The 8,319-nt window shown below is 36.7% G+C and overlaps 1 protein-coding gene across 15 annotated transcripts in view; it reads left to right on the top strand.

Moving 5' to 3' along the window:
* Positions 1 to 8,319, top strand: part of LOC105485558 (roundabout guidance receptor 2) — a 1,382,758-nt gene that overhangs the window by 437,701 nt on the left and 936,738 nt on the right. The gene's annotated exons all lie outside the window — the stretch shown is intronic.

Raw genomic sequence — 8,319 nt, 5'->3', positions numbered from 1 at the left:
TAGACTAGGGTATTATAAAATTAAAATTCATATTTAGAGTCAAATTAGTCATCCAGGTAAAAGAATGAGGCTAAAAATAATCTTGCTTTCCAATTAAAATCAAGATTTAGGAGACTAGTGATTTGCGAACTCTCTTTTGCAAAGCCTGCCACTGAAATTAGGAAAGGTTAAAAGTATTTGAATTTATAATTCTAGTCATCAATAGCATTTTATTTGTCAACTAGATTTCTTAGCACAACAATCAAATTCTGATAATATGGCAATTAGTTACTAATTTATGTTTGTCCACCATGACACACAAAAATATCCCAAGTAGCGTATCAAAAAACTTTTTTAAAGCGCATGTATATGATTTGACAAAACCCAAGATTTTTCAAAATCTGGCATAAATTCTTAAACAGTTTGAGTTCCTCAAGGTGAGTCAAGGGGCTTGTTTACAATTAGCCAGGAGAGCTTACAGCTTCCATTTACCTGTGGTACAAATTATCACCTTTAATAAAAAATCTGGAATCTCAAGTTTATTGATGGATATCAAAAATCTACAATCTCTCAAGTATTTCAAAGGTAAAATTAAAAAGTTTTTACAAAGTTTCCTAACTTCTACATAAAACAGTTTTCTTAACTTTTGAATTATTCATATTTTATACATTACCTGGGCTTCTGTGATAAGAGAAATAAACACATTTTAATATGCTTTTCATCTGTTCCTTCCTATTAATTATAAAGTAGCATATTTCTGATGAGTCTTTGGCTCTTCCATTTCATTTCCTTCATAATATAATAGACAGAACTGTCATTGTGATACATTTGTAGTCAGAAATAGTTTTCAATTTATTAAGTTCCTTAACTATACTACATTCCTCTCTGAATCTGATTACTTCCTGCATTATTTACTCATTTATTTCATCTTCTTTTGACCAACCTGATTCTGTTGTGTGGCTTTTCATCTTTCATCTTCAAAGCTCGATTCTGGATCATATGTGACTGTCTAAAGTTAGTTGCTGGTATAAACTTCAAATGCAAAACTTTGGTTTAAAAAATTCCAGCTGAGGTTTATCATCCCTAAAAATGTACAGCTGTTTCTACCACACTATTGTTTTTATTGTCATGATCATAAGACTGAATGGAGAAGCAGGCTGTTTTCATTTCAATCATGGTAACAATGCAGGAAAATTAGGCTTTGATCTTTGGGAAGAAGATTTGGGACACCCAGTGCGTTACAATTGGCTTTAGAGATTTATTTTACAAGAAACTTGCATGTATGTATCAGAATGTGTTTCATATTCATTGCCAAGGGGTAGAGTTGAGGTAGGAAGTCATTCTGCTGTCAGCCATGAAGAAATCAGGTTTAAGGGATTTGAAAAGACTTAGGTGGCACTTGTATGACTGAATGAAATAGGTTTCCAGGTTACTGGTAATACCGCTGGAAATGTTTCCTAAAAACTGAAGGCAGGAAAGAGTGAACCAACTGTAAATTGGCACAGAGGGAATGAAGTAGGAAGAAATACTGTTGGGGGCCTTGTCATAGGGTTGACCACAGGTTTATCCTGGAGGGAGATCGTAGATGGAAAACTTTGTGTGTTTGCGCGTGTGTGTGTGTGTGTGTGTGTGTGTGTGTGTTTTGAGACGGAGTCTGGCTCTGTGGCCCAGGCTGGAGTGAGCGGCGCCATCTTGGCTCCCTGCAAGCTCCGCCCCCCGGGTTCCCGCCATTCTCCTGCCTCAGCCTCCCGAGGAGCTGGGACCACAGGCGCCGCCACCACGCCCGGCAAATTTTTTTTTGTATTTTAGTAGAGACGGGGTTTCACCGTGTTAGCCAGGATGGTCTCCATCTCCTGACCTCGGGATCCGCCCGCCTCGGTCTCCCAAAGTGCTGGGATCACAGGCCTGAGCCACCGGCCCGGCCAAAACTTTGTATTTTTTTAAACAGCTTGATTGCAAGACAATTTCCCCATCATAAAGTCCACCAGCTTAAAGTATACAATGTATTGGGTTCTAGCACATTTACAGAATTATGCAACCATCATCGTCACCTAATTTTAGAATAGATCACCTAATGACACCTGGTGTTTATTAGCACTCACTGCCCGTTCTCTCTCCCTGCACCCTCCGCCGGCCCCGGGTCAGTCTCTAATCTACGTTCTGCCGCCGCAGATGTGTCTATTCTGGACATTTTGTGTAAGTGGAAGCACACCATGTGTGATCTTTTGTCAATGGCTTCTTTCACTTGGAATATTTTTGAGGTTTATCCATATTGTAGCATGTATCAGTATTCATTGCTTTTTGTTACTGAATAGTGTTTCATTATATGACTATAAGCATTTCGGTTATCAATTTATCAGTTAATGGGCGTTGGATTGCTTCCAACTTTTGTCTACGATTAATAATGCTGTTATGAACATCAGACAAAATGCTTTTCATATTTAAGGTAAATTTTTTGTTTATGTACATAATTTCTTGCAATTGAAATATGGAAAATAAAACTATAGATATGTTTTGTCAGAAAATAACACTGCTTCTAATTTTATACACTAAAATTGGAATATGATTACTTTTAAAGGTGAAAATATATAAATGTGTGTGTCAGTACATTAATCCTTGTGTTAAACAATTTTTCTATTTGAATGGAAAAGACAAATTAACATTTTAGTTATCAGAATTATTCTTTTAAAAGTATGTATTACAATAACACACATTCGTATCACAGCATTTTTGAAATAAAATATGCTATTAAGGTAAGTTTCTATCAACTGATTAAATGCCAAGTTCATATGTAAATAAGAAATAAATATTTTTAAAATGTATTGGGTTCCTTTTACATACATAGAAAATGTGGGAGGTAAAATATAAGTAATGCACCATCTTTGGGGGAGAAAAGTTCATAAACATAAGTGACAGGACTATTTGTTCTCTTTAACTTTGGCTCTTCCTTGAAGACAATAATGTTCTGGGAAGGTCCTTGTGTAGAGGCAACACAGTTTCTTTATACTCTCCCCACCCAGGGGTGGAACTGGCATTCTCCCAGCCTCCTATTATCAGTCTAGGCCCCGCCCACCTACATTCTCACACATCTGCATTCTCATGCCAAATTCTTTTTCTCCTTTTTGTCCATGTCTTCCAATGCTGGTAAGCCCCACAGCTACTTATTCTACTGTTTACTGACTGATTTCCCCATTCATCTCCATTCATTAAAGACTTTGATGACTGGTTGACACACTTTTTTATCTAAAGTCTTGCTTTCCTACTGCTATCGACAATGTTTATACAGATTATAATTCTAACCTTCTATAGCAGTTTCTCTAAGTGTGAGTTGTCTACTACCTGTATCCGAATCATCTGGGTTAAGGGGGCAAATTCATGAATACCGTACCAGACGTCTTATATCAGAATTCCTAAAAGTAAAATCAGCAAGTTCTGCATTTTCCACAAGCTCTCAAAACTATGTTTCAACACATTAAAGTTTGAGAATGGCTGTCTAGATTCTCTTGCTGATTGTACTCAGCAATCACATTCAGCATCTACACTGTCTAGTCACCCACTCCCATGCAAACACTGTGGTCAATTATTCTACCTCTGACATAATGAATTCCACTCTTGGCACATAAACTTTTATCTTTTAATTCCTATTAACTATATTCTCAGCTTTTGTCCTTAAATGTTCTAGCATTCTCCTGTCTTCATTTGCTTCTCCATCCAGCCCAAATCCCAATATCCAACACCGCAGTAGCTCCTCATCAGTACTCTAGATTTCCTTAAACCAAGCAGGGGCAACAGAGTGAAACTCTGTCGCAAAAAAAGCTTAAAAGCTCACTCATATTTTCAATTAAATATTCTCAGCAAACCACAATCTTATGTTAATCCAACTACCGTCTTGACTGCTATATCCAGCCATCTCAGAACAGCTGGGAAATATTTCCACAAGTCTTCAGATTACTGACATTACCATATTTGTTACTCGCCATCTACACCATTTAATACACTGCTTGCCAGCTAGTCAGCTCTCTGCTCTATTCTCCCCAACAGCTAATTCGAAAATTCATGATGCCAAGAATTCCATTTCCCCAGCACTGTTTTCTTTCAGCAGATGATCTTGCTTCCTGTTTCATACCTGCAGACCCCAATATCCATTTGTTTACCGGATACAGCCTCTTGAATTTCCAGCAGCCACTTAAAATTAACTATCTCCATAGTAGGCTGAGTAATGGCCCCAAAGATATCAGATCCTAATCTCTGCAACCTGTAAATGTTACCTTAGATGGAAAAATGGTCTTTGCAGATGTGATTAGGTTAAGGATTTTGAGATAGGGAGATTATCTTTTATCATCCAGGTGGCCCTAAATTCAATCTTGAGTGTCCTTACGAGAGAGGCAGGGGAAGATTCCATAGGCACAGAAAAGAAGTCAATGTGAGCACAGAGGCAGAGGTTGGAGTGGTTTGGCTGTGAGTCAGGGAATTCCAGCAGCCGTCAGAAGCTGTAATAGAAGTGGCAAAAGCAACATGTTTTTCCCTAGAGTCTCTGCAGGGAGCACATCCCTGCTGGCAACGAGGTCAGCTCAGTACTACGCATTTCACACTCTGCCCTCCATAACTGTGAGAGAATACTTTTGTTGTTTTAAACCACCACGTTTGTGGTAATTTATTATAGCACCCAGAAGGAACTAAGGTAATGTCCAAGAATTTTTTTTTTTTTCAAATTTTCTATTCTTTTTTAAGTAACAGGCACAAACTTCTCTCAACATTTTTAAATTTTCATCCCTAATATCTAACATGTCAAGTTCTGCTGATTCTATTTAATAAATCTCTCTCTCTAAATTATTCCTTCTTGTACAGACCCACTGCCATTGTCCTTGCACAAATGGCTTTTGATCTAGCCGTCTAGAATAGGCTCTGTGGCAAACTGACCTAAGTTCTTGTTATTTCAGAAATTATTACGTTCTTTTTGCAAATACTGGTGGCTTTCAGTGACTAGGGTTAGGAAGTGATTATCCTTGTCTCTAAAAATTTTCTCTGGTTTGCTATAGTGAAACATATGCTAGATCAAAATCTCCTATATGTACAGATGCTTATTAGTAACCAATAGCAAAGTTTCATTTCATACATGTTCCTGAAACTCAGCAGGCTTCTGTTTTCTTTCTGTAGGAACTCTATGGGAACCAGTCCTTGAGCCAATGTAGTGATATTTTGGCCTTTGGAGCAGCCAAAGTTCTAGTTGGATCAAAGACAGGTATTCTCTGTTAGGTGGGGAATGCAGGCCTCAATGGAATTCTTCGCTGAGGGCACAACTCTGAAGGTAGCAAGCTCTTAACTATTCTTTTCCCCTGTGGTTTTCATAGAGGAGCAATGAGCCTTCGGAATCTTTCTAGCTAAACAAATTCTTGGAGTGTCCCCCATTTCTCCCATGAATATTAATGTCTAACATCCTTTAAGCTAATTAGTGAAACTTCTGCTATAGATTAGGTCATATGCGAATTACCTATAAAGCTCTCTCTTAGATGTATGTTCCAGGCCGGGTCCCTTCAAATACTAAGAAATCATCCTTAGAGCATCCATGAAAGCTAACATCGCACACGCATACATCAATGTTTTTTCTTAGTTAATTAAAGTAAATTACTTCAGAGAAAATGTGCACAGACTCACTTCTCTTTGCTTTTTCTGTCTCTCCCTGCATATCCATTCCTATACTGTTTCCAGGCTGATCTTTTACACAGAGTACCTGTCACTCGTCTTCGAAGGCTCTCATACCTCCAGGGCGTGTGCTGATCTCTGTCTACCTCTTCAGTCTCTTTTTGTTCTCCGTATACTTCATTTTTTCAGAAATGGTTAATTATTAGCAGTTCTCAAAAAAAATTAGGCTTTTTTTTTTTAGGTATATTATTAATACTTTGCCCTCCCCCAACTTTCTTACTGCAATTTTTTTCATTCTTTAGATTTGTGTTCAAAATATTGATCCTCTATGAAGTTTTCATGTTTTTCTGTGTCCCTTGGGCTCACCTTTCTCTTTGTCTTCATTTTTCTGAGTTTACAGCCTTATAATTTACTGATACTATTTTTCATGTCGAGTGAGATCTCTCCACCCCCACCAACTCTGTAAGATCCCAAGTGTGGTTCCTGCATCTGCTTCGTATCCAGGAGCCTCACTCCTACCATTTTTCTGAAAATTGACCTATTTCTTTCCTGAAATAATCCTTTCCTAAAGTTAACTCTCATGATGTCAGATGTTATTACAACTTGTATTTTCCCAAGCCTTGTTTATTTGTGCCTAATTAGTTCTTCGTAAATATCTGATAAATATATAAAAGTGAAGGAATGAATTCCAGAGGCAGAGAACACTTTTTGTTCATTCAGAGGAAAAAGCGATCTCTTGCAGCTACAAAACAGAGGCGTTTACAACTCTTAGGCCCTTTGTTTTCAGGAGTAGAAAAAGGGGTTCCTATGTGTTATTACAACGTGAATTATTTATGACCGACACATGTAAAACTGGAACTGATGTTCCCAATGATTGAGTCATTACATTCTTTGAGCATTTCTTTGGTCTGTGCTAATTCTTAATCCTGAAGTAATATCAAAATTGAATATTGATTTTCTTGACTGTTGCATATGTCATATTTTCACTGTCTCAAAAAATATAAAATGCCAGTATTTGTCACATAGAAAAAGCTGAGGAACCCCTCTTTCTCTTTTCATGATGTTGTAGCTGCTGGACTCTAAGAATAAAGTTATTGAAGTCAGAAGATCTGGGTTCCGGTCTTGAGGACACCACTTAGTTCTAAAATGATCTTAAGTAAGGAAATATAACAAACACAAAATGAGGAAAATAGAAAGGAAGACAGAAGCATCACAATGGAAATATTTAAACAGCACTGATTCCTGATTTGTAGCCCTACTTGCTGCCCTAAATTCATTTTATTCATTTTGATTTGGCCAATTTCTTTTGAGCAATGTGCTTTTATTTTCATTCATTCAACAAATATTGAGCCCTACTATGTATTAGACTCCAGTGTGCTACATCATAAAAAAGAATGAAATTCTGGTATTTCCAACAAGGTGGAGGGACCTGGAAGTCACTATGATATGTGAAATAAGCTGGGCACAGAAGGACAAATAACACATGTTCTCACTTCTATGCAGAAGCTAAAAGAGTTAATCTCAGGGAGGCAGAGAGTAGAAAGAAGCGGGTAGGACATGGATAGTAAAGAGAAAGTGGTTCATGGGCACAAATATACAGTTAGATAAAAGGAAAAAGTTCTAGTGTTTGACAGCATGGTAGGGTGACTATAGTTAACAACAATGTATGGTATATTTCAAAATGGCTGGAAGAGATGACCGAAATGTCCTAACACAAAGAAATGACAAATGCTTGAGGTGGTGGGTAACCTAAGTACCCTGATTTGATCGTTATCCATTGTATGCATGTATCAAAATATCACATATACTCCATAGATATGTACAAATATTTTGTATTAATATTTATAAATGAAAAAACATCAAAAAATGAAGGACAACCTACTACTGAAGACAGACATTACAACAAATATTCCTGATTGTTGGCATGTGCTCTTGCTATTAAAGATATAAAATGTCATCATACAGGTCTTTGCTATACCACAGACAAACAATTTTAGATACATATTCTTTCTGTGTGTGTGCCCCTTTGTTTTCCCCTACCAGTATAATTATTGGGTTGTGTTGTTGCACTAAAATTAGCATTCATCAAGTCATTTCATGTTTTGAAAAATAAGCAAGGGTTTAGTTCATGGTTAATTTAAAAACTGTGAAATAAGTTTATTATATTTTTTGAAAGTTGACCTATTTCTTTTTCGTAAACAATCTTTTTCTAAAGTTAACTCTTATAATATCAGATGTTATTGCAAATTGTATTTTGCCAAGCCTTGCTTATTTGTTTTAAAACATTAGTAAATCATTAAATTGCTATCTTTGTGTGTGAAAGCGCGTCTATTTTATTCAATCCCGTCAGTTCTATAAAGCAGTTTTCACTGAGAACCATGATGCTAAAAATTCATATATTTCAGTTACGTCCCCCTAGAGGCCAGTAATTATTGGAAAAACAGTTAACTGGTTTTATAGTCAACCATTGTCTAGAAGTTCATCCCTGCAACCTACAGTCCAGTCATCCTGGATTGCAGCTTACAATGTGAATACAAAGTAGAAATGGTAATTCAACAGTAGAATATGCTTATACAAAAATGTATTATTTACTGGTAAAAATGTGCCAGAAAGCATCTTGCTAAAAACATTTCCCCATTTATTTTTTAAAAAGTCATTTCAGTTTATAGAGTACCAGTAGTAAATGTATTGACCATG

The sequence above is a fragment of the Macaca nemestrina genome, chromosome 2 (genome assembly GCF_043159975.1).
Source record: "Macaca nemestrina isolate mMacNem1 chromosome 2, mMacNem.hap1, whole genome shotgun sequence".
Classification (NCBI taxonomy): Eukaryota; Metazoa; Chordata; class Mammalia; order Primates; family Cercopithecidae; genus Macaca; species Macaca nemestrina.
The sequence above is the reverse complement of the archived record's forward strand: the minus strand, read 5'-3'. Positions and strand labels throughout refer to the sequence as shown.